The sequence below is a fragment of the Musca autumnalis genome, unplaced genomic scaffold (assembly GCF_047663935.1).
Source record: "Musca autumnalis isolate F117 unplaced genomic scaffold, ASM4766393v1 scaffold_4, whole genome shotgun sequence".
Classification (NCBI taxonomy): domain Eukaryota; kingdom Metazoa; phylum Arthropoda; class Insecta; order Diptera; family Muscidae; genus Musca; species Musca autumnalis.
This window is the reverse complement of record NW_027411977.1, coordinates 76,544,657-76,570,665: the sequence shown is the minus strand read 5'-3', so window position 1 is coordinate 76,570,665 and position 26,009 is coordinate 76,544,657. Positions and strand designations below refer to the sequence as shown.

Genomic DNA, 26,009 nt, shown 5'->3' with positions numbered 1-26,009 from the left:
TGGAGCAAAACATTGGCCTTACCGCATATACCCTATCAAGCCATTTATGTAGAAATAGCAAAACTTCTAGAACTGTACGAACGTTGACTTGATTGAATGAACTGACATCACAAAGTTAAAACGCAAATTAGTGTACAAAAAGGATACGAGCCTCTACAAACTATTAATTTTTAGCAGAGGCCGCGTTAGTTACTTCAACGGTAATTGTGCGACAGGGGGCAACGGAATTTGCTGTGTCCTTACTTACCAGCTCAGCGATACCTGATTGTTCCACAGTGCAGATTTTCCACCAACAAGCAAAAGGCACCAATTTAAAAAATTACGATTTGATGATTTGATTTTTTCCAGATAAAATATTTTTCTTTGTGAAAATATGTGTCCAGCATTCTTAACTTTCTACTAATGTCCTCTTTATATTTGAGCAAAGATGTCACTCAAAACTGATACCGAGCTTTATCTTGCTGCATTACTACAAACTCGGCAATCATATGGAAAACACACATCACAAAGCAGCACAGTGTGCCAGCAGCTTTTACCTGAGGGCATCAAAATACCCACCTCACGTCAGCCGGGAATTCAGAAGGGTATCTGCTGGAGTGAAGGATTACTTGGTAAGAAGCTTAATCTGGAGAAGTAAAAATATACACTTTGAGCTTTGAATATCAGGCCGTGGATGCACTACAATTGAAAGATGGGAAAGCTTACATGGTAACAGAAGGACTCCAAAATATGTTCGATGAATTTAACATGTGAGGATACATTGTGATAATTGTTGCCGATATAACAAGCAAAAACCCATGCGTTGCATATATTCGAAAAGAAAGTCAATTAGTCTGATATCCTCATGGGCAAATCTGTTGGCGAAATGTTTCAATTACAAACACACTGCCTAATTAATGTATTTTTTCATACAGTGATTCTTCTCAGAAAACAATCAACATCTATCTTCTCATAATAAAATAATTGGTAGACACACACATATCTACAGAAGTGGTAATTATTAGTATGCACTTGAACATCAATAAAGTTATAACAAATCAACATTTAAGTTCACATTTAAACATTACATCAATTGAGTTTGTGCCTACACTTAAGAACTAAAAGCATACTCTTAAGCTGATTTTGTTCCACTAATCAATTTAATTTTCAATAAGTTTTATGTAAATAGCAGTTAAATCAAATAAGAGAACAAATATCATTCCGGAAATGTTTTTCGTCTGCTGTAAATTCTGAAAGTCATTCATAAATTTTGGTTATCTTTGTAAAATAACATCAGTTTGGAAAGTAATTTAATTTCATTTGCACCAAACAAAAAAAACGGAAACCATTCATTTTCATTTTACAAAATTTATATTTATGGCGCTACATTCAATCCAATGAATGAATGATTTCTTTGGCTTTAATGGAAAACAAATTGCTTAGAAGGTTATGCGATTGAAGTTGTATGAAAAGAAGAAATCAAAGAAAATAAGAAACCATTAAAAATTAAAACAAAAGCAAAGAAAAATAAACGTTCAAATGGAAAGATTTGACTTTGGGGTATTTTCAGTTTTAAAACATTTCATTTCAAAAACCATTTCCGCCTCCCTTTTAGTGCATCTAATTTATTTGATTATTTTTTGTCAAACAAAATTCCCAGTAGCTTTGCTGCTATTTTACTCAGAAATTCATATTCAAATGTTGGTTGGTTAAGGTTTCCCTTTGTGGCAATTTTTCTTTTTAGTTTTCCAAAATATAGTACAAAGTAATGTAATATTAAAGAAGTCATAACTTGGTTACATTATTTAGTAAAATAAATACCATTACATATTTCTCTTGACATACATACATATGATCTGCATACGTATGTAGGTTAGGGTTATGACTTTTTGACCTTTTTTCTCTAAACGATTTCCTGTAGCGGGAATGAATGCACTTTTGCATTTTAAGGAGTTATGACCACTTATTGAGCACGACAAGAAAAAACATTTAGTATAATTTTTTTTCATCTAAAAGGTCACATCTTGAGCTACTTTAGGAATTTTTTGTTGAAAGATATTGCACAGTGTTCTGACAAATGGCCGCCTACGAAACACTGTTTTTAGTAAAGCAGTTTGCGGTGCCCACTGTGCTCAAAAACGAATAAACCAATCAGCATATATTTTTGTGGGATCATTAAGAACCTAATTATCTTTTCCTTAAGCGAAACGGAATTAAAAATTATCCATTTTTAAAGAAATGGTCAACAATCAACATCAAAATTTTAATTTTGACTGGAAAATTTTATTGGAAAATATTTTTCGCTTGAGGAAAAGATTATTATGTGTATAATAATTCCACATAGACATATAAAGATCGGATCATCCGTTTTGGAGCTACAGTGGCTCTGTTTCAGAAGGGCTGGAGTTTCGTCGGTGTCCACGGGTCACTTCGTTGTCTCGCGTTCCGATGAGCTTGGAAATTTCCGGCCTATGTTGGTTTTGAGTTGCGACGAATTCAATTTTGATATATTAAAGTCAATGGCCACGTCGGCTCAAAGACTCGCGGGAAAATTTAAAAAAATTTGATATGTTATGGTCTATGGCCACGTCGACTCAAAAACGCGCGGGAAAATTTAACAAATTTTGATATGTTATAGTCTATGGCCACGTCGACTCAAAGACTCGCGGTAACATTTAACAAAGTTTGAGATGTTATAGTCCAAGGCCACGTCGAATCAAAGACTCGCGGTAAAATTCAACAAAGTTTGAGATGTTATAGTCTATGGCCACGTCGACTCAAAGACTCGCGGTAACATTTAACAAAGTTTGAGATGTTATAGTCCATGGCCACGTCGACTCAAAGACTCGCGGTAAAATTCAACAAAGTTTGAGATGTTATAGTCTATGGCCACGTCGACTCAAAGACTCGCGGTAACATTTAACAAAGTTTGAGATGTTATAGTCCATGGCCATGTCGAATCAAAGACTCGCGGTAAAATTTAACAAAGTTTGATATGTTATACACTATTCGCACTTTCACACTGTTTCACTAGGTCAACTCACATCCTGTTTATTTTTAACTTCGCTGGTGTCGCGGTTGGTAGTACTTTGTTCACTGGTGGGTGGTACACGACTGATCCCCACTTTGATTTCTCACTCGCTTTTATTGCATCGGTATTGACTTCCAGGTTTCTTTCCAACAGCCTTCCCGACGCTGCCTCCCTGCTTCTCCTCCCACCACGTGGCCCCTCGGATAACGGTACCTTGTTTGTGTTTTGAGTAACGGGAGCTGGTTGGCAATGAAAACAATGACGAGAAGGAAAAAAATAATTCAGAACAAAATAATAATTTGGAAAAACAAATAATGGACTCTACAAATCCATCCCCTTTCAACACAGGCATTTTGTGTGGCCGAAAATGAGGGACGATTTTCGTCCTCACAAACGGTGTTTAAATCTCCGACCCTATGTACCTAGGGCTTAAAGACCTGAATTTCGGAGTAACAAGTAAGAAAAGCGTTAAGTTCGATCGGGCCGAACTTTTTATACCCTCCACCACAAATTTCAGCCATTTTGGTGGATTAATGTGGCCACAACCTTCAAAATACCAAAATTCGGAATGTACTGTTCTATGGAGGCTATATGATGGCGTGGACCTATACCTACAAATTTCTGAGGGAAAGTTTTATACGCCTAAAGAAGACTAAATACCAAATTTCAGCCATCTCGGTGTGATAATGAGGCTAAAACGTTCAAAATATCGAAAATCGGGAGATATCGTCCTATGGGGGCTATATCAACACGTGGACCTATATAAACATTTTATGGAAGAAATGTTTCTTAGCCTCTGGAAACACAAAATACTAAGTTACAACCAATTCTTTTGAATGGGCCTATTACATTCAAAATATATTAAAATGACGCGTACTTTATAAGGGGCCTTATGTGGGGGCTATACCAAAACGTGGACCTATATAACCCAACTTTGGTAGGAATGTTTTTTGACCTCTGAAGACACAAAATTCCAAATTACAACCAATTCTGTGGTCAAATGGGTCTAATACATTCAAAATATATTAAAATGACGCGTACTTTATATGGGGCCTTATATGGGGGCTATACCAAAACGTGGACCTATATAACCCAACTTTGGTAGCAATATTTTTTGGCCTCTGGGGACACAAAGTACCAAATTACAACCAATTCGGTGGTAAAATGGGTCAAATATCTTAAAAATTCCTTAAAACGACGACGCGTCACGCGTCATTTTGTATGGGGGCTATACGAAAGCGTGGACCTACATAGCCCGCTTTCAATACCAAAAGTCCTACGTAAATATAACATAGTTTCCCAAAATTTCATCAACCTACGTCAATCCGTTCGGACGCTAGAGTGATTTCCACAGACGGACAGACGGACAGACGGACGGACATGGCTATATCGATGTAGAATTGCACGCTGATCAAGAATATATATACTTTGTGGGGTCTACAATGATTATTTCGAGTAGTTACAAACGTAGTGACAAACTTAATATACCCCCATCCTATGGTGGAGGGTATAAAAACACTGTTTTAGCACGCCCTCTTTTTAAATATGTTATATATCCAATGCTACTGAACCGATTTTCCTTAAAAATTTCTAAGAATGGGGAAGGTTGGCGTTTTTTATTTGGGATGACGACTTCTATATTGTTTTTCAAAATAGTCAGGCTTAATCCCATGGTCATTGTCTTAATATTTTATTAAAACAACTTGAATTTAATAGTGGGAAAAAAATTGACGATGTTTACCAAGGGGTAAGGGAGGGAATACTATAGTTTCAGATCTCGCCACAGATCTTCATCAGTTCCCTTGTTTCTTGTTTTTCAACAAGTGTCAATTGCCCGCTCAAATAGATACGTGTGTAAAGAAACACTCTGATCGAGAATTTCTTCGGCACTACCTAAACTCGAGCAACTTCACTTGCAAACAAAACCAAATCTTTCCCAGAAATTCTCGTTCAGAGTGTTTCTTTGCACACGTATCTATTTGAGCGGGCAATTGACATTTGGGTATAAAAAGTTTCTTGTTGAAAAACAAGAAACAAGGGAACTGATGAAGATCTGTGGTGAGATCTGAAACTATAGTCTTCCCTGCCTTACCCTTGGTAAACATCGCCATTTTTTTCCCCACTAATAAATTAAAGTTGTTTACTAACTATTTTGAAAAACAAAATAAATTTCAAAGAATGTTCAGGAAGTATCCCTGGTGAAATTAGGTTATATATTTTGTTGAATTTCGGAGGGGGCGGGGAAACCTATGCCCTGTTTTTTTGAAAACGCTATATTAGCACACCCACTATTTCAATATGTTATATATCAAAAACTACTGAACCGAGATTCCGAGTTATATATTTTGTTGAATTTCGGAGGGGCAGGGTACCTCCCATATGCCCTAATTTTTAAAAACGCCATTTTAGCAAAACTGACAAACATATGGGTGAGAAAATTAATTTGCGAGGCAATAGTGGTTGTGTCTCCGACCCTAGGTACTAGAGACCCGACCACGTCCACTTTTTTTAATATGTTATAACTCCAAAACTTTCAAACCAGTGTCCATGTCATTTTCAGATGATGCACTGGGATGGCCCTTGATGGAAATAAGCTATATACTTTGTTGAATTTTGGAGGAGCGGGAGCGCTATATATGTAAAACGTACGAACGTGTCCGTTTCCCCAACTCTGGGTACATATTTTAGCCATGAGACCCGGCAACCCCCACTTTCATAAATATGTTATACATCAATGGAAATACCAGATGTTATGCATAACGAAGCTTTGGTCTTATTGGAAAGCAAGTGTTATATTAGAAGGCAACATATCGATAGCTATAACTTCATAAGGTATATAAGAAATATTATAAGAAGGTGGAAGGACGACACATTTGGCCTTAAGTTGCCACTTGACATTCATTTAAATGAAGGGCACATGCAATATTAAATAGAAGTTATCATCTGAAACGAATGTACGATGGTACATTAAAATTCCCTAGAAGCTCTAGAAATGTTCTTAAAGGATTTAAGAAGAAATTTACGTTTGGATTTCAAACAAACACTTCAAGTTATACAATTCGATCAGATGAAATAAACGCATGCCTCAAGTCATCAGTTCTTTGACGGTATGTTAAAACTGCATATCGACACCAACATTTCTTTTTATACCCTCAGCATTTATGCTAACGAGGGTATATACACTTTCATACGGGCAAAATGTGACTCATCGAAATAATGGTTTAGACCCCAAGTATGTTTGGACGAAATGTGTTTCAGACAATTTGGAGTCGATTGAGCAATGTCCGTCTGTCTGTCTGGCTGGCTGGAGCGCACGATAACTCTCAAACGGATGAACCGATTCGGTTCAAATTTTGGCTTTCGTAATATTTTGCTCAAACTTAGTTTAAGTTCGAAGATGGGATCCACTCCTTCCGGTATCTCCCAAAAGTTCGAAAATGATCGGAAAAGTTGTGCGCACGATAACTCTTGAAGGGAGTAACCGATTTGGTCCATACTTTGAACATCCTGAAATGTGTACCAGACTTATATAAGGTTTCAATATGGACTCAATCGGTCCACTCCTTCGGTTACCTCCCACACAAATTTTCGGAAAAGTTCAGTTTAGGGCCATCTCTCGAATCGCTTTGATTTTTGTTTTAGCAACTTGTATTCACTGCCCCCAATACGATGGTACAAGTTTCATTAAAGGCAAGTCCGTACTTCCTGAGAAAATAGCATGAAAGTTGCAAAAAAAAAACCCTATGGCACCGTGTGATGTGGTTGGAGCGCAAGATAACTCTAGAACGGACCTGCCGATTCGGTCCAACAATTGGCCTTAGTAATATTTTGTCCAAACATAGTTTAAGTTCGAAGATAACCCATATCGGTCCACTCCTTCAGGTACCTCCCCACAAAAGTTCAAAAATGTTCGGAAAAATTGTTCGTGCGGTAACTCTTGAAGGAAGTGGCCGAATTGGTCCATACTTTACACATTCTAATATATCTACCAGATATAGATCAGGTTCAAATATGGACTATATTTGTCCACTCCATCCGGTACCTCCCCCACAAAATTTCGGATAAGTTCACTTTAAGACCTGATATCGAATCACTTTGATTTTTGTTGAAGCAACTTGCATTCGCTGCCTCAATTACTATGGTAAAAGTTTTTTTAGGGGCAAGTCCATACTTCTTGAGCAAACAGCCCGAAAGGTGTAAAAACCCCATAGGCACCATATGTAGTGGCTGGGGATCCACTTCCATATTGACCAGTGTCGATCCATTCCTTTTAGTATCTCCTATGCAAAACTTTTGATCTTTAAAATTTTTAAAACCCCCTAAATACATACGTTTTTTGGAGAAAAAAAAGCTTCAATATATAGAGGCTGAGGGTATATCTCTGTCGGCAAACCCGACTGATACTTTTTTACTTGTTTTATCTTAAATAACAATAAACAACACGTAAGTATCTCCATTATACTTGTGTTTGTGTGTGTACTTGTGCTTTGTACTTAGAATTTCAAATGTTGTTTGTCGCGCTGTACAACAACAAGTCAATCTTGGTTCCTGAAATATCTTTAATTTTCTGGGACCTTATAAGTCCTTTCGCCTGGAACGGATCTTATACAAAGCTTCAAAACATAAAAATAATTACGCGAAATAATAGACATGCTCTCTAAATTATTTAAATAGCTCGATTTGTTTAACCTAGATAAAAACTAGCGTCATTTTCACCCAACCTCTCCACAACGTCTATAAAACATTAATCCCCACAGCTACCTCAAAAACATTGCCAAATTTTATGAAGCTACTATACACATTTAAAAGGGTACATAAAACATAAACTTTACATTTATGCTAGTGAAAAAAAAACATACCGACATTAATAGCAAAACTAAGTAGACTTTTTTATCAGACCAAATGACAACAACAACTTAAGTGATTTTCTGGATTAAAACAGGTGCGAGTGGTTTTTGTGGTTCGCTGCAATCTCTCCAAATGCTCAGCTACATTTCCTTTCACTAAGGGCAATTTAACACATTTGTAGAATTTCAATTATAAATACATAATTCGTATTTAATGCGATTCCCAGGATCAGCGACACATGCCTAACAGCAGTAGCAGCAACCGTTATACATTACAGTTTTCCTTATCTAAATACATACATACATACATACACAAGGCTCGACAAGGCACATAAAGAACCAACCAAACTACCAGTTGTAAACATTTATGGAATTTTATTTTAAATCAAGACTTAGGGACATGAGAGCTATGATTGTGTGCGTGTGTGCCTTTAAGTGTTTAAGGGTGTACTATGTGTGCTATAATAGTGTAGGTGTAATAATATAATGTACAACAACAATAACATGAAGAAATATCAAATTGTTGAGTACATGTGTGGGACTACTTGGTTATATGGTGTGTTTCAAACATTCACATCCTCAACCCGCATACATACATACATTATTTTCATTCATTCATTTCGTCAGTCGTTCGTTTATTTATATAACTTTTATTGCAAGAAGGGATTTTAGGAGCGCATTTATGTATGTGAATATATAAAAGATTACAAATACATGTCGATTTCGTGATGTTCATATTACAGAGCAGTACTAAGTGTGTGTGTATATGTTTCTGCAACACAATGACTTCTTCTGTGGCTTTATTTAAGAAACACAATTTTTCCTTGAAAATCTCATCACGTTTCCTAGCACTTAATATAAATAAAATTGAATCGTCTCTTTTTTCTGAGAACACACTATTTTAGTCTTACACGCAAAGAGAACATTTTACACAGTCGAATGTAAATTACTGTAAGAAGCTTAGCGGGAAATACACTTTCCCGCTCATGTGAATAGGTTGGATTCTTTTATATTTTTCTGTAGCGGCCTGTTGTGTTTTGATTACATGGCATTTTAAGGAGTTCTACTGCATGTCAACTTTAACAAGAACGAGTATGAACGGCGTTATGTTTGGCTGGGCCGAACTTTTATACCCTTCACCAGCTTTGTATTGAAGTAAATATGAACAATTAGTAACTGCTAAGCTCTTTCTCTACGTTAAGTATAATTGCGTGGAGAAGAATAATATATTTACTGATGATAATCACTTTCTTTATCCACTGACTGAACACAATACCAAATTACAGCAATCTCTGTTCGAAAATTTAACAAAAACCCATCGATATATATAAAATTCGGCAATACCGGTCCAAGAAGGTTATATGAAACCTACATTTTTGTGTATGGACAGTTTTTGCGAGTAAGTTTTCTATCTTCTGGGAACACAAAATTCCAATTAACAGCCAATTCGATAGGAACATTTTCAAACAATTTTAAATTGGATGATACTCTTATATGGGGCCTTTGGCAAAACGTGGACGTATGCTGTCTGATTTTTTGCAAGCAATGTTTTGTACCTGTTATAATGTTTTTAAAGCTTTCAAAATGTCGAAAATCTGTGAGTTCCGTTCTAGGGGACTATATAATGACCTATACCGACAATTTTCTTGTGGCAAGTTTTATACTCCAATTCCAGTGGTACATTGAGGCTACAACTTTCAAAATACCGAAAATTGGGAGGTACCGTTCTATGGGGGCTATACGAAGACGTGAACCTATACGACAAATTCCAGTTTTAAAAGTTTTATACCCCTAACGAATTTTTATACCCCTAAATTTCAGCCATTTGGATTGGATATTGGGACCAAATTTTTCAAAATACCGAAAATCGGGAGGTACCGTTCTATGGGGGCTATATTAAGACATTGACATATACCGACAAATTCCAGGTGGAAAGTTTTATACCTCAAAGGAAGACTTAATACCAAATTCCAGCCATATTCATGGTATTTTGAGGCTAAAACTTTGACAATACCGAAAGTCAGGAGGTACCGTTCGATGGGGGCTATATGAAGACGTGGACCTATACCGACAACTTTCAGGTGAAAAATTTGATGCCCCCAATGAAGACTTAATACCAAATTCCAGCCATTTCCATGGTATATTGAGGCTAAAACTTTGACACTGCCGAAAGCCAGGAGGTACCGTTCGATAAAGGCTATATGAAAACGTTAACGTATACCAAAAAATGTCAGGTGGAAAGTTTAATACCCAAAAGAAGACTAAATACCAAATTCAAGCCATTTTAGTGGTATATTGAGGCTAAAACCTTGAAAATACCGAAAATCGGGATGTAGCATTCTGAGGGAGGTATATCAAAATTTGACCTATACCAATCAATTTCTGGGAGGAAGTTTTGTTGCACCGAAAAATACTAAATACCAAATTTCAGCCAAATTTCGCTGTGATAATGAGGCTAAAACCGAAAATCGGAATGTACCGTTTTATGGGGGGTATCAAAACCGGGACCGTTACCGACAAATTTCTTTGGGAAAGTTTTGTAGTCCCTCACAAGACTAAATACCAAGTTTCAGTCATTTCGGTGTGATAACAAGTGAGAAAAGGCTATAGTCGGTACGGGGCCGACTATGTGATACCCTACACCACTAACTCTGTGAATAATCTTTTCACTCGAAAACATTTCTTTTATGGAGATACGAAAGTTTTCACCTATCTGCATTTTATACCAAATGACTTAAGGCGAACTGAACCAAAATAATTAATATTTAATTTTATATTTGACATCACCAACATCAATAGGCTTCTATCTCTGTGAGAAAATTTCGTGATGATCCGATCAAAATTCCGAAAAAGGGATGCATTAACGACTATTGCGATATTTCTATTATTTGACTACCTACGCCAACCTACTTTGCATAATTTCAAAGATGGGATTTTCTACTTTCTTAGTCAGGCTTTGCTTTTAGAAGGTCCCCAACCAAAGTTGTGATATCCGTCATTATTATTAAAATCACAAAAATGAGAAGTTGGGTTTTATTAGCGACTATTGCGATATCTTCGTTGATAGACCACCTACGACAACCTACGTCACATTGTTGTAAAGGTGATATTTTATACTTTCATTGCCAGGTTTTGCTTTTTGTAGACCCGTTATATACGCTGAGATATTTGCTTTGGAATAAAATGTTGACTTTTTCTCCAAATAAAGTTTTTGCTCATTCCGACCCCTAAATATTATCCGACCATCATCAAAATCAATAGGCTTCTTCCTCTGTGAGACCCAGTAGCGTGATTTCCAAAAAAATGGAAAAATGGGATGTATTATCGAATATTGCAATATCTCCGTTATTTGGTCACATACGCCGACCTAGTTTGCATCATTGTAAAGATGGGATCGTCTACTTTCATAGTAAGGCTTTGCATTTGCAAAGTATCCAACCAGAGCTGTGATATTCGTCATTATAACTTAAATCGCAAACATGAAAATTTGGGTTTAATTTGCGACTATTGTGATATCTTCGTTGTTTGATCACCCACGAGAACCTACTTTACATCGTTAGAAAGGTGATATTTTCTGCTTCATTGTCAGGTTTTGCTTTTGGTATACCCCTTATAGAAGCTGAGATATTAGCTTTGGAAAAAAACGTTGTATTTTTATCCAAATAAGTTTTTTGCCCATTCCGACCCCTAAATATTATTCGACCCTCACCAAAATCAATAGGCTTCTTCCTCTTTGAGATCCCCATTAACTCTCAAAATTTCGTGACGATCCGATCAAAATTGCGGCCTGTAGCGTGATTTCCAAAAAAATGGAAAAATGGGATGAATTACCGACTATTGTGATATCTCCGCTATTTGGTCACCTACGCCGACCTAGTTTGAATCATTGTATAGGTGGAATCTTCTACTTTCATAGTCAGGTTTTGCTTTTGGAAAGTCCTCAGCCAAAGCTGTGATATTCGTCATTATAACTGAAATCACAAACATGAAAATTTGGGGTTTATTTGCGACTATTGTGATATCTTCGTTGTTTGATCACCTACAAGAACCTACTTTACACCATTAGAAAGGTGATATTTTCTGCTTTCATTGTCAGGTTTTGCTTTTGGTATACCCCATATATAAACTGAGATATTCGCTTTGGAAAAAACGTTGTCTTTTTATCCACATAAGTTTTTTGCCCATTCCGACCCCTAAATATTATCCGACCATCACCAAAATCAATAGGCTTCTTCCCCTCCGGGACCCCCATCAACACCCAAAATTTCGTGACGATCCGATCAAAATTGCGACCTGTAGCGTGATTACAAGGTTTAGATGGACAGACGGACAGACGGACAGACGGACAGACGGACGGACGGACGGACGGACTGACGGACGGACACACATAGCCAGATCGACTCAGCTCGTCGAGACATTCATTTTGATATATATAAGTATGGGTCTACGACTATTATTTCGATGCGTTACAAACTTTTTGGCCAAAACCAACTTATAATACCCTCCCCACATAGTGGTGTAGGGTATAATGAGGCTAAAACCTCCATAGTATCGAAAATCGGGAGGCACTATTCTATGGGGACTACATCAAAACGTAGACCGATACCGACAAATTGCTGGGGGAAAGTTTTTTTAGCAACGAAAAAGACTAAATACCAAATTTCAGCCACTTTGGTGTGATAATGAGACTGAAACCTTTAAAATACCGAAAATCGGAATGTAGCGGTCTATGGGGGGTACCCATATCGTGGACCGATACCGACAAATTTCTGTGGAAATGTTTTTTCTTATCCCAAAGGAGAACTAACTACCACATTTCAGCCGTTTTGTTAGGATAATAAAGCTTAAACCTTCGAAATACTGAACATCGGGAGATCCCGTCCTATAGTGGATATATCAAGACGTGGACCTGTATAAACATTGTTTGGTAGAAATGTTTTTTAGTCTCGGGAAACACAAAATTCCAAATTACAACCGATTCGGTAGTCAAATAGGACTTATACATTCAAAATATCTTAAGGTGACGCGTACTATATATCAGGCGTTATATGGGAGCTATACCAAAATACGGTATTTTTGGTAGAAACGTTTTTTAGCCTCTGGAGACACAAAATACCAAATTACAACCAACTCGGTGGTTAAATGGAACAAATATCTTAAAAATTCCTTAAAACGTCGAAGCGTCACGCGTCACTTTGTATGGGGGCTATACCAAAACGTGGACCTGCTCATCGACGTAGCCAGGAATAATAGCTGCATCCCCCCCCCCCCCCTACATCCTACAAAATAGTTCAGTTGGATGTAAAAAATTATAAATATTACGAAAAAACAAGCACTTGACCCCCCGGAAAGACCTAAAAACATTCCTGGCTACGCCCATGGACCTACATAGCCCATTTTCAATACCGAAAATTAACCTACTTCAATCCGTTCGACCGCTAGAGTGATTTCCACAGACAGACAGACATGACCATATCGATGTAGAATTGCAAGCTGATCAAAAATATATATAGTTCGCAGGGTCTAAAATTATTGTTTCGAGTAGTTACAAACGGAATGACAAAATTAATATACCCCCCCATAGTATGGGGGGAGGGTATAAAAAGTAAGAAAGTGTCAGTCAGCTGTGCTGACCCAGCTATACCCTCAACATCTGACCAAAAAAGGTAGACACAATAATTGTGCCGCATATAAAATATATTGTAACACGAGTTTGTTTCAAATTACGTTAGATCTGTAGGTACCGTAATGAGGGTCTATAGCACAGTACAACAAAATTGAACTTTTTTTTAAAATTACTAGAAACCCCGCACAGATTATGAAAGTGGACCGAAAAAAAGAAGAATATTCGACATAAGATTCCTTGAAATTCTTGGATTTTAGGTATAACGTTTCTTTCGCGATATTACTGGCAACAATGCGCGGTATCTTTTTATGAAAAAAATTAACCCTCGTGCGAGTCACTAAACGGGTCTTTTTGGTCCGTTTTTTTTTTAAAAACGTTTAAAAAACTTCTTTAAAATATAATCGTATCAGATCAAAATATTCTACAAAACATTCTCCATCAAATTTCAATATAAGTCGCCGAATTTTCGAGTTGATGCATGAAAGTAACGTGAAATTTAGTTTTAGACGAAAACTGTTAAAAAAAGAAATATTCTACACAAAAATTCACTGTAAGTCCCAGAACAAACTAGATATCTAAGTAAAATACTTTTTTTAAGATTATGACGTTGCAAATTTAGATATTAAAGGTAGAAATTATTTGTTAAACTTTTAGACTCTTAATTTAAATTTATTCAATACTGAATCAAGATCTCCTAAAATACTTCACTTTTTGGGTGTTGTGTCAAATCAAATTTCATTATGAGTCTCTGAACAAAAGCAATTTGTAGCTATAATATTTAACATCTCCAGAAGCTTTCGCTTTTTATATATGATTTAGGACCATATTCTACCGTTTTTATTCACATTTTCGTTATCTGCGGTCACAAAATATATTTTATTGATGTTTTTCATTATAAATTCTTTCAGAAGATTATGTGTGCTCGATCCAAACTGTTTTTGGAATATCTATGGTGAATATATATAGGGAAAATATTGATAACCCAGATCGGACTTTGTAAAATTATGTATTTTAGTACCATAAACTAACATAACGTCATCAGGATAAATCAGCCCTAAAACTGACTTACGTGTCGTCGGCTCATGCTTAAGTGTTCCATACGCAATTTACCTGATTCAAGAAAAAATCAAGTTAATGTTTGAGCCCATACAGGTTAAAAGTTGTGAAAAATGGTATAAAAGTGTATATAATAGGGAGATGGTTCTTTCACAATCTCATATCTGTTTTATATTTTGATGAGTTTTGTTTAAAATCTTACATATAAAGTGATTCGAAAAAAAGCCTCACGAACAAAATAATTTTAGAATTTTTATTTATATTTTTGGGCAGATCTCAAGGTGTTTGTCGTCAAATTACATGTTCCACTTCTCCAAATAAATCCTTCTTACCACAAACATTTACATCCGAGCAGCTTCCTTGTAGATAAACTTGTGGACTCCTAACGCACATGGGTTGCGATTTCAATGATCTCAGGGAAAAACGTCTTTGTAGTAAGGTACCCCACAAAAATGGAAACTTGTTTTTACATTACATTTGCTCCTACCCTTTGTCTCGTTTTCTTATTTTGTTTTTTTTTATCAAGTTGCTTTGTTCTGCTTTGGTAATTACCTTTAAGAAAACTTTCGTATGTTTTAAGTCCTAGAATTATCAAGTGCCTTACAACTTAACTTATGTTTGAAAAGTAATTATCTTATTTTATTATTTCTTTACTCTCTTTTTTCAGATTTATCGCACAAGACATTTAAAACAGGTGAGTGGGATGCAGGAAATACAGATTTTTGCGCAAAAAACAAATGTTTTTTTCCTCCAAGTACAGCATTTCACAACACACACGTACACATACATCGGTGCCCACTCTTTACATAAAACAAAATCCCAAAAACAATAAACTAATTTAATGAAATTTAATTCGTCTGTCTACTCTTAACTTAATCTATGAATTTAAAATAGGAAAATTATTTTCTGCTTCGTAGAATTAAATGTGCAAACGTTGCGTTGTTTTTGTTGTTGGTTTTTGTGTTTTAATTAATTTGATGTTTGTTTTATTCATTAAACTCAAAATGAAATGGGGTTTAACATTTGTTCGCCCAGAATGGTTGTAAGGTTGACAGAACAAGCCACCGGGTTTTTGCTTTCGTTTCCATTTTATTTTTGCATGAAAAACAAAACTTTTATCTTTTGACTAATTTCTGTTACGAATAAAATTTGCATAATCTCCATTGGATGTAGTAGACACCATCCTTTTTCCCCTTTCCCCCATAAACGATTCGGCTTTGTTAATTTGTGTATGTGGGATATACATATAAAGAGGTCAAGTGCAAAATGCTTATTTAGACAAATAAAATGTTGACGTTTTTATTTTGGGTGGGCAACATTTATCGTAGCTTATGGTAAAACAAAAAAGCAGAATTAAATATGGATATTTGTAATATTCTTAACGAAATTCGTTTATTGGTCTGGCCGTTTTTGAAAAATTTTCTTTAAAAAATCCACGTTCTATGGTATGGCGGTTCTTGAAAAATATTCTTTGAAAAATCCACGTTCGATGGTCTGGCGGTTCTTGAAAAATATTCTTTAAAAAATCCACGTTTGTTGGTCTGGCATTTCTTGAAAAATATTCTTTAAAAAATCCACGTTTGATGGTCTGGTTGTTCTTGAGAAATATTCTTTAAAAAATCCACGTTTGATGGTCTGGTGGTTCTCGAGAAATATTCTGTAAAAAATCCACGTTTGATGGTCTGGTGGTTCTTGAAAAATATTCTTTAAAAAATCCACGTTTGATGGTCTGGCGGTTCTTGAAAAATATTCCTTAAAAAATCCAGGTTCGATGGTCTGGCGGTTCTTGAAAAATATTCTTTAAAAAATCCACGTTTGTCGGTCTGGCATTTCTTGAAAAATATTCTTTAAAAAATCCACGTTTGTTGGTCTGGCATTTCTTGAAAAATATTCTTTAAAAAATCTACGTTTGTTGGTCTGGCATTTCTTGAAAAATATTCTTTAAAAAATCCACGTTTAATGGTCTGGCGGTTCTTTAAAAAATCCACGTTTAATGGTCTGGCGGTTCTTGAAAAAATTTCTTTAAAAAATCCACGTTTAATGGTCTGGCGGTTCTTGAAAAAATTTCTTTATAAAATCCACGTTTAATGGTCTGGCGGTTCTTGAAAAAATTTCTTTAAAAAATCCACGTTTAATGGTCTGGCGGTTCTTGAAAAAATTTCTTTAAAAAATCCACGTTTAATGGTCTGGCGGTTCTTGAAAAAATTTCTTTAAAAAATCCACGTTTAATGGTCTGGCGGTTCTTGAAAAAATTTCTTTAAAAAATCCACGTTTAATGGTCTGGCGGTTCTTGAAAAAATTTCTTTAAAAAATCCACGTTTAATGGTCTGGCGGTTCTTGAAAAAATTCCTTTAAAAAATCCACGCTTAATGGTCTGGCGGTTCTTGAAAAAATTTCTTTAAAAAATCCACGTTTAATGGTCTGGCGGTTCTTGAAAAAATTTCTTTAAAAAATCCATTTTTAATGGTCTGGCGGTTCTTGCAAAGTATTCTTTAAAAAATCCAAGTTAGGTGGTCTGGCGGTTCTTGCAAAATTTTCTTTAAAAAATATTCTTTAAAAAATCTGGCGTTTCTTAAAAAATAATCTTTAAAAAATCCACGTGAAAGATATTCTTTAAAAAATCCACGTTTGATTGTCTGGTGGTTCTTGAAAAATATTCTTTAACAAATCCACGTTCGATGGTCTGGCAGTTCTTGAAAAATATTTTTAAAAAAATCCACATTTGATGTTCTGTGGATCCTTGAAAATTTTGTCTAAAAAAATCCAAGTTTGATGTTCTGTGGATCCTTGAAAAATATAGTTTAAAAAATTTACATTTGATGTTGTGTGGATCCTTGAAAAATATTGTCTAAAGAATCCACGTTTGATGTTCTGTGGATCTTTGAAAAATATTGGTGACCAAAACCTGAGTCAGAATACCTACCCACTCGAAGGAGCAGTGTACAAAAAATAGAGAAATTGAACTGAAATATGTGTTAACACACAATTGCGGTGTTTATGATAAGTAGGGGTTTTTGTGATTCCCAAATTACTGTCCTAATTACATCAAAAAATGGACACTAAAAACACTTCAAAAAAGTATTTAAGCAAAGGAACAACAAACACAAACTCATCAACAAAGTAAACTTTTTACAAATTTGTTACAGTTGTTTCACTAAATGCAGTTAGCAAAAAAAAAATCCACAAACTTTTTCCCCTCAACTTCAAGAATGATATTCATTTCAACTGTTGAGCGAAGCACAAAAAATCGTGCCTGTTTTCATGTCCTACGTTTCGTATGAATTGGGAGAGACGTGATATGCTCAACAAAGTAACCACACTTGAACACATTTGTTTTGTGTCCACTTTTCTTTGTTGTTGTTTTTTTTTTGCCCATGTGGCTGGACAAAGTAGAGTACGTGCTAATTTTATCATTTTAAGTTTTTGTTTATTTGGCACTTTTTTCGTGCCTGGCCATCTTCTACGGTGCTTCAGTCTAACAACGCCCAGTCATTTGTTTACATTTTGAGTTTTAGTTTTGTGCTTAGCATGTCCTTTTTCTATTGCATGTAGCGTCAAAAAAGAATGAGAACAAATATACAGTGTATAAGAGAGGGTCGAAACTTCAACAAGTGTTAAGAATTTATTAGTTCTGTTTCAGCTTGTTAAGGGAAAATGGAGTAAATTTTTCAAAAGAAAGACTTGTTTATCTGCAAATTATAAAAGTGTCCACTAAATACGTATTCCCAGTCACCGTATTAAAGTCCCCTGTTATCCACTTTGCTATTTACTGCAAATACCAAAATGTAAAACAAAAATTTGCTCATGTCAAACATTTACAGGGAGTTGCAGTATGTAACCGCAACCGACGACAGAGTAAATTGTTTGAACAAATTAATTTTTATTTGCACACAAAGGACTCTATACATTTATGCATACATACATATGTATGTTTGTACCTACCTACAAAGAGAATATATTCATGCCGATGTAATTATAAAAGCAAATATTTTTAAACTCACGTACACTGTTAAGGAATGTTTTCCAACTAAAATGGGTATATAAAACGTAAGCAAATTTATTTTGAAAATGTTCGCACATTATAAAGACCACTAAAAAGAATCCACTAAAAATAGCACCAAGTATTGCCTTTATCATATTTTGATTGGTTTTTAAGATTAGATAAAATCTTACATAAAAGGTGATACGATCAAATAAACCTCATGGCTTTAACATTTTATACCCTCAGCCTTTAGGCTAACGAGGGTATATACACAAGTTCCAAGATGGGCCATATCGGTCCACTCATTCAGATACCTCCCCCACAAAAGTTCAAATTTTTTTTGCTGCAAAATGATGTAAACCCTAACTGTCTAAGGGAGCCATCGATTTGGTCCAAACTTTGCACATCGTATTGTAACGATGAAAGTCGCTACACTCGTTTTCGTCTACACCCTTTGTTTATGTTATGTTTATTTCCTAACTGATTTAACCCCTCATATTTGTTTACTAAAGCAGTTCAAGTGTTAACCGTTAAGTTCACTGACCGATCGATTCAAGACCACGATCGGTTTGGTAATAGGTGATATCTATCATCACTGGTAATAGGTGACACCTATCATCACGATTGCCCCTACCAAGAAATACCTGAATTATATTTGTATAATGGGTAATAGGTACCGACTGTTTTCCTATAAAATGACCAGAGGAAATTGAAAGGGGATCAGTAAGTGTTCACAGGAGGTCAACGTAACAAGTACGCGAATTCAACCGAGTGAAGTTAAACAGGTGCAGAGAACCAGGTGAGTCAGAGTGATGATACTTAATTCCTTGTAGATTCCTTGAAGTGTTCGCAACTCTTGGAACTCCCTCGCGTATTCTTGCCCAGATTCCTTGAAGTGTTCGCAACTCTTGGAACTGCCTTGCGTATTCTTGCCCAGATTCCTTGAAGTGTTCGCAACTCTTGGAACTCCTTCGCGTACTCTTGCTCAGATTCCTTGAAGTGTTCCCAACTCTTGGAACTCCCTCGCGTATTCTTGCCCAGACTCCTTGAAGTGTCCGCAGCTCCTGGGTCTTCGCGTAACCTTGGCTGATTTCTCGAAGCGTTCGTTGCTCTTGGCAATCATCCACGTACCCCTGTCCACACGCCTTGAAGTGTCTGCAACTCTTGGGCCTTCGCGTAACCTTGCCCAGATTCCTTGAAGTGTTCGCAACTCTTGGAACTCATTCGCGTATCCTTGTCCAGACTCCTTGAAGTGTCCGCAGCACCTGTTTCTTCGCGTAACCTTGGCAGATTCCCTGAAGTGTTCGTAACTCGTGGGACTCCCCTTAGCGTATCTTTGCCCGAATTCCTTGAGGTACCTGCAACTCTTAAGTCTTCTCTTCCGCGTACACTCGTCCAGTTAGCCAATCAGTTCGGAGAACTTAGCCAGGTCTCCCGCGGAGCCTTGTCCATGTCTACCATTTACCCCATATTTTCACGGTTACTTGTCTGGAGGAGGACCCGGACTGTGGACGAACTTATTCAGGTCACCCAACATGCCGGAATAGACGGAGAACTTATCCAGGTCTCCCATACAGCCCATATCCGGAATCTACTCTGGTCTCCCGTCGAGACTGGACCGCCAACGCCGAGCGGATAAGTGAACTTAGCCAGGTCACTCCGAACGAGCGACCGGAACTCTAAACCTTTGTATATCCTTAATAATTTATACTTGTTCCTTAAAAGAAAACGAAATAATAAAACACAGTGTTGATTAAAAACAAACAAGAAACCCGTGTTATCACTCTCTCGGTTTTTCCACTTACAAATTTCTGTGGCAGATCCTGAACCCCCGCGAGCTATCCCAGCAAAGAGAGTGAACTTGTCGTTACAGTATTATTCATTCCAGATGTACATTGGGTTCGAATATGGACCATATCGGTCCTCTCCTTCTTGTACCTCCCACACAAAATTCGAAAAAGTGAAGTTTAAAAGCTCTTCTCCGATCGTTTTGAAACTTGTTTTAGCATGTTGTCCTTGCGGCCTCCTTTACGACGCAACAATACAATTTTTCGGGCGCAAGTCCACACTTCCTGAGCTAATGGCCTAAAAGCTCCAAGAAACCCTGAGGGCGCCAACTAAAATAGCAAATCGTTAACATAATTCTCGCATTCGATTGGAACCAAATTTTGGCTATCGTAATATTTTGTCCAAACTTAGTTTATGTTCAAAGATGGGCCATATCGGTCCACTCCTTCGGGTTTAACATTTTTCTGAAAAATTGTGTTAACGATAACTTTCAAAGGGAGCAATCGATTTGGTCTAAGCCTTGCACATCATATTATTCCTTCCAGATATAGATCGGGTTCTAATATCCGGCAACTACACTTGCTATTTAACTTTCGAAAGAGTCACACTCCTATTGCTTTCGTTCGTAGCTTCACATACAAAAGGTAATGTTTCTCATTCGCAGAAACCCTATACCAGGGACGTACGCAGGGGGGGGGGCACGGGGGGCCCGGGCCCCCCCCGAAATGCTTTGGTCGAACAAAATTTTTTAAGCTACTGTAACTAGTTATTATATTTTTTTCTCATAAAAATGTTTGTATATTTGAAGATTTCAAATTATAACTTATATTTTCTTAAGTTTCTGAACAGAAAATGTACATCATTAACAAGTTTTGTAAGAAAATATTTAAAAATTTTTTGTTTGTAAGCTGTTTTTGAGAGAAACTTCCAATGAAATCTGAATTACTTCTTCATGTCATATCATACCACTATCAAATGCTAATTCCTTAATGAATATACCCCACGTCCATTACACTGTACAAAAAAAAAATTATTAAATTAAAGATAATTCGGCCAGATTATGAAAGAAGACCGAAAAAAAGAAGACACGTGTATCGGCGTTTTGAAAGTTTACGTCGAGAAGTAACCTAAATAGGCGTGGGAAGTTCCGCCCATTTCTACAGGTTTTGAAATATTCGACATCCGATTCCTAGGAATCCTTGCATTTTAGGTATAATGTGTCTTTGGCAATATTACGGACAACAATGTGGGGTATCTTCTTATGAAAGAAATTAACCCTCATGCGAGTCACTAAAGGGGTCTTTTTGGTCCATTTTTTCAAAAACGTTTAAAAAGTCCTTTAAAATGATCAGATCAAAATATTCTACAAAATTATTTGGCAATAAATTTTACTATATGTCCCCGAATATACCAGAACTCTAAATCGTACCTAAACGCCAGCAATCTGCCAAAAGTAAAATCACGTTTTAGGGTTAATGTTGTACTTTATCTAAGTTTATTAAGTTTTGTCCCACAAAACTTCATTCTAAATAGAAGACGTCAAAGACAAAAATATTCTCCATCATATTTCAATATAAGTCGCCGAATAAATGAAATCTGTATTTACAATATATATCAAGAAAATATATACATCAAATTTGCCAACAAAACACCCAAATATTTTTGAAACTTTTAGACTCTTAATTAAAATTTATTCCATACTGAGTCAAAATCTCCTAAAATACTGCACTTTTTGTGGACTGTGTCAAAAGAAAAAATATTTCAAATCAAATTTCATTATGAGTCTCAGAATAAAATAAATTTGTAGCTTTAATATTAAACATCTCTCGAAGCTTTCGCTTTTTATATATGATTTAGGACCATATTCTACCGTTTTTATTCACATTTTCGTTATCTGCGGTCACAAAATACATTTTATTGATGTTTTCATAATAAATTCTTTCAGAAGATTATGTGTGCTCGATCCAAACTGTTTTTGAAATATCTATGGTGAAAATATATAGGGAAAATATTGACAACCCAGATCGGACTTTGTAAAATTACGTATTGTAGTACTAAAATCAAAAATTAAGTCATGAGGATAAGTCGTAGGTTCCTGATATTGTATGTGAAAATTTGGGGATAGTCTACTGCAATTGTACAGTGAATTATTATCTGACATACGACTCCTAACATCCATGATTTTCATAATCTGTGCGGGGTTTCATGTAATTTAAAAAAAAAGTTCAATTTAGTTGTACAGTGTTATTTATTCGAACTGTATAGAGCTCTCGAGGCTTAAAACTCATCCGGTTATAACAAAAATAACGAGTTCAGTATTGTGGGAATGGAAATATATATAAAAAAAGGGTCGGTCCTTCGTGGACTACATATTGAAAGCCAATTAGAAATTTGTTTTACTGCCATCGCCAAAATTTTGTTATTCTGTTTTAGACAAATTTGCTGCTAAACAGTATGAGAAAATAATGAAGACAAATGAATTTTTGTGCGTCACTTGGTTTTTACTTATCATCACCGAAGTATAATTGTAACCTCAGACTTTAGATTACGAGATTATATACACTAGGATTGTATCGTATAGATTTCATCAAAATGATGATTTAAGACTTCACATATGTTTGGACGATATTCGTTTCAGCCAAGATGGAAGTACTTACCACCGTCCGTCCGTCTGTATCTCTGTTTGTCTGGCAGGTTGGAACTCATGATAACTCTCGGTCCAAGTTATGGATCTCGTAAAGTTTTGTCCAAATTAAATTTAAGTCATATCGGTACCTCCGCCATAAAAATTCAAAAATGGTCGAAGGGACTAACCGATTCGGTCTAAAATCGATTCGCAAGATTACTAATTTGGTTCGCAAGATTACTTCCAAAAGTACATCAAGGTCCAAGAGAATATGTTTGGACAACATCTTCAGGTCTCTTATACAAGTCTAACATAACTGCAGTTAAAAGACTGTTCGATGATTCTTTGGACATTTTTTAGTCTTGTTTACAGCGATATCCTACTTTTTGTGGACAAGTTTATGCTTCCTGACAAAGCTCTAAATACTACGGTGGCCAACTAAAAAGCTTATGGGCGCGGTAACTATCAAGAGGAGTGTCTCTCAAATAATTATTAGTGAATAATTATGTGGGGTTTAATTAAGGATCGATTGTTATTTGTCAAAACTACATAGAACTAAGTCCATCAAAGTGTTTGTCATCGAGTCCAAAAACTTCTAATCGTACAATTAAGAAAACAAATTATAACGCTTCTTTTGTAAAATAATATTAAAAGTAAAAATAATCCTGGTATCAGAATCTATCTCTTTCGGTAAATAACACTGTGCAACATTTTTAAGATAATATTGTGCAAATAATTTGAAGTGAGGATTTTTTGAAAGTACAGACCCAAAGTACAAAAACCCTAGTTCCGTTTTGTTGAGTCAGATACAGCTTGGATTTTATGGCCCCATCTAAACATTGTTAAATATCGACTTTTTAAACAACTCGGAGCTATATCTCTGAAACCAATGCAAATTTTCTTCTGACCTTTGCAGTAAATTTGTAGATAAGGGCCAAAATAAAATATTTGGAGAAATGAAAAAAAAAATTAATTTTATAATATATCTAAATTTGTATACATGTCGCATCATATCTCCAAAACTGTTAAATTTGTCTTAATGTTTTCATTTGGAAACATATCAACGACAACGACAGCCGATATTCTTAAAAATTAGGATAAGATCATCGAAATAGTGAAAATTTTGCTATAGCAAAGACAACGGCAATTCTTTGTGGTTGTAAAATTCTTCGATAAACCATAACGTGGACCTGTATGATTAAAAACTCTAATATACATCAATAAATTTTACATGGCGACATTACCGAACGTGGCCCGATATTGTCTATTTTCAATTCTAAATATCCTACTCTGTAAATATTTAAAATTGTATCCTTAGTCCCAATTTACATTAAACGATTTTTCTCGTTCTCTTTTAAACTTGCCTCTTGCGTTTATACAGGCAATTCTGTTTCTGCAAGTTTTGTTTTCAAAACAATAAAAATAATGTCAAAAACGAAAAATATAAAAGGAATTGCCTGAAAATTGCCGGTACGAGCAATTTTTTTCCACTTCCATACCCGTTACGTGTCTCTCCTACAAACTGAGACTTGCCGCAAGTAAACTCGCCTAATGTAAATTGGGACTAAATAATATGAATTCTTTCTATTGAATTTATATACTTTGTACCATTATTTCATATAAAATATAGATTTGGAATATGTGCCAAAAACTTCCAGTCCATCGGACAAAAATTTACCGAGATATGAGCTTTCGAAGGGAAACATTTATTGTGTTTTGTATGTAGCATAGAAACTAAAAACGTCTTTTCCTCGAAGTGGCACTTTATATGTTTTTGTGGGACTATTGTACACATAAATCATGTGCTTAACCGAGAGAGTCTTTAAAAAAACTGCTGACGGAGTCAGAAAAAATATCAACTTTGTACAGTGTTTTGTTTTTGTTAAAATCGAAATTTCGATTTTAACTGTTCAAAATTTTTAAAAATTGATTTTTTTAATTCCTTTTCGATAATGGACAAGATTATTAGGTTCGTAATGATCCCACAAAAATATATGCTGATCGGTTTATTCTTTTTCAAACTACAGTGGGTACCGCAAACTGCTTTAGTAAAAACAGTGCTTTATAATCGGGCATATGAATGTAAGATTTTTCCAAAAAAAAAAAAAAAAAAAAAATAGAAGGTAACTTAAGGTTTAATAGATTTTTTATAAAAAACGCATGAAAATGGCTTTTCTCATGGTTATAAGTGGCCATAACCCCTTAAAATAGCTTTACGTAACGCTACACAACATTTGAATTTTTCATGTTTTTGGTCAAGTTGTGCCCCCCCCGAAATGAAATCCTGCGTACGTCCCTGCCCTATACCAACAATAAACCGAAAATATATTTGAAACTGATACACTTGTTTGTTTTGTCTTTTATTTCTTCCCTTTTCATCCCTGAGCTGTCGACGGTCAGTGGTATCAAGCCAACTCCTTCGGGTACATCCCACAAAAAACTCGGATAAAGTGAAGTTTAAGAGCTCCTAACGGATCGTTTTGACATTTGTTTCAGTAGGTGGTCCTCGTTGCTCCCTTTACGACGGTACATTTTTTTCTTGTGGAAGTCCATACTTTCTGAGATATTGGACTAAAAGCTCCAACAAATCCTGACGGCACCAACCAAAATGGCAAATCCACAAGATAATTCTCGCCGGGAGTTTCTGATTGGTGCAGACTTTACACATCGTATTATTCATTCAATCATGAATCAGGTTGGAATATTGATTATATCGGTCCACTCCTTCGGGTACCTCCCACACAAAATTCGGAAAGTGAATGAATGTAAGAGCTCCTCTCGCATCGTTTCGTCTCATTTACAAGGTACAATGCCCTAACGGCACATACAAAAATGTCCATTATGCAATATAACTCTAAAACTTTTTCAAAAATTTCTTCCAAACTTAGTTTAACGTAATTAAATATTTCGTGGCTGAAGTGTAAAAACCAAACCAAAAAAAAACAAGTAAGCCAAGGCTATAGTCGGACGGGGCCGACCATGCGATACCCTACATCACAACCTGTAGGAATTAGCTATGTGCAACCGCCTTGCACGCTGAATGTCCGGGTTCGATTCCCATCAAATTGTCAATG

At 35.8% G+C, this 26,009-nt stretch overlaps 1 protein-coding gene across 2 annotated transcripts in view; it reads left to right on the top strand.

Annotated features, from left to right (window-relative positions):
• LOC141403615 (uncharacterized) overlaps window positions 1–26,009 on the top strand; it is a 622,248-nt gene that overhangs the window by 290,997 nt on the left and 305,242 nt on the right. For both annotated transcript variants that reach the window (XM_073986301.1, XM_073986300.1), the window contains exon 3: window positions 15,207–15,233. The gene's annotated coding sequence lies outside the window, so the exon portion shown is untranslated. The remainder of the gene's footprint in view (window positions 1–15,206; window positions 15,234–26,009) is intronic.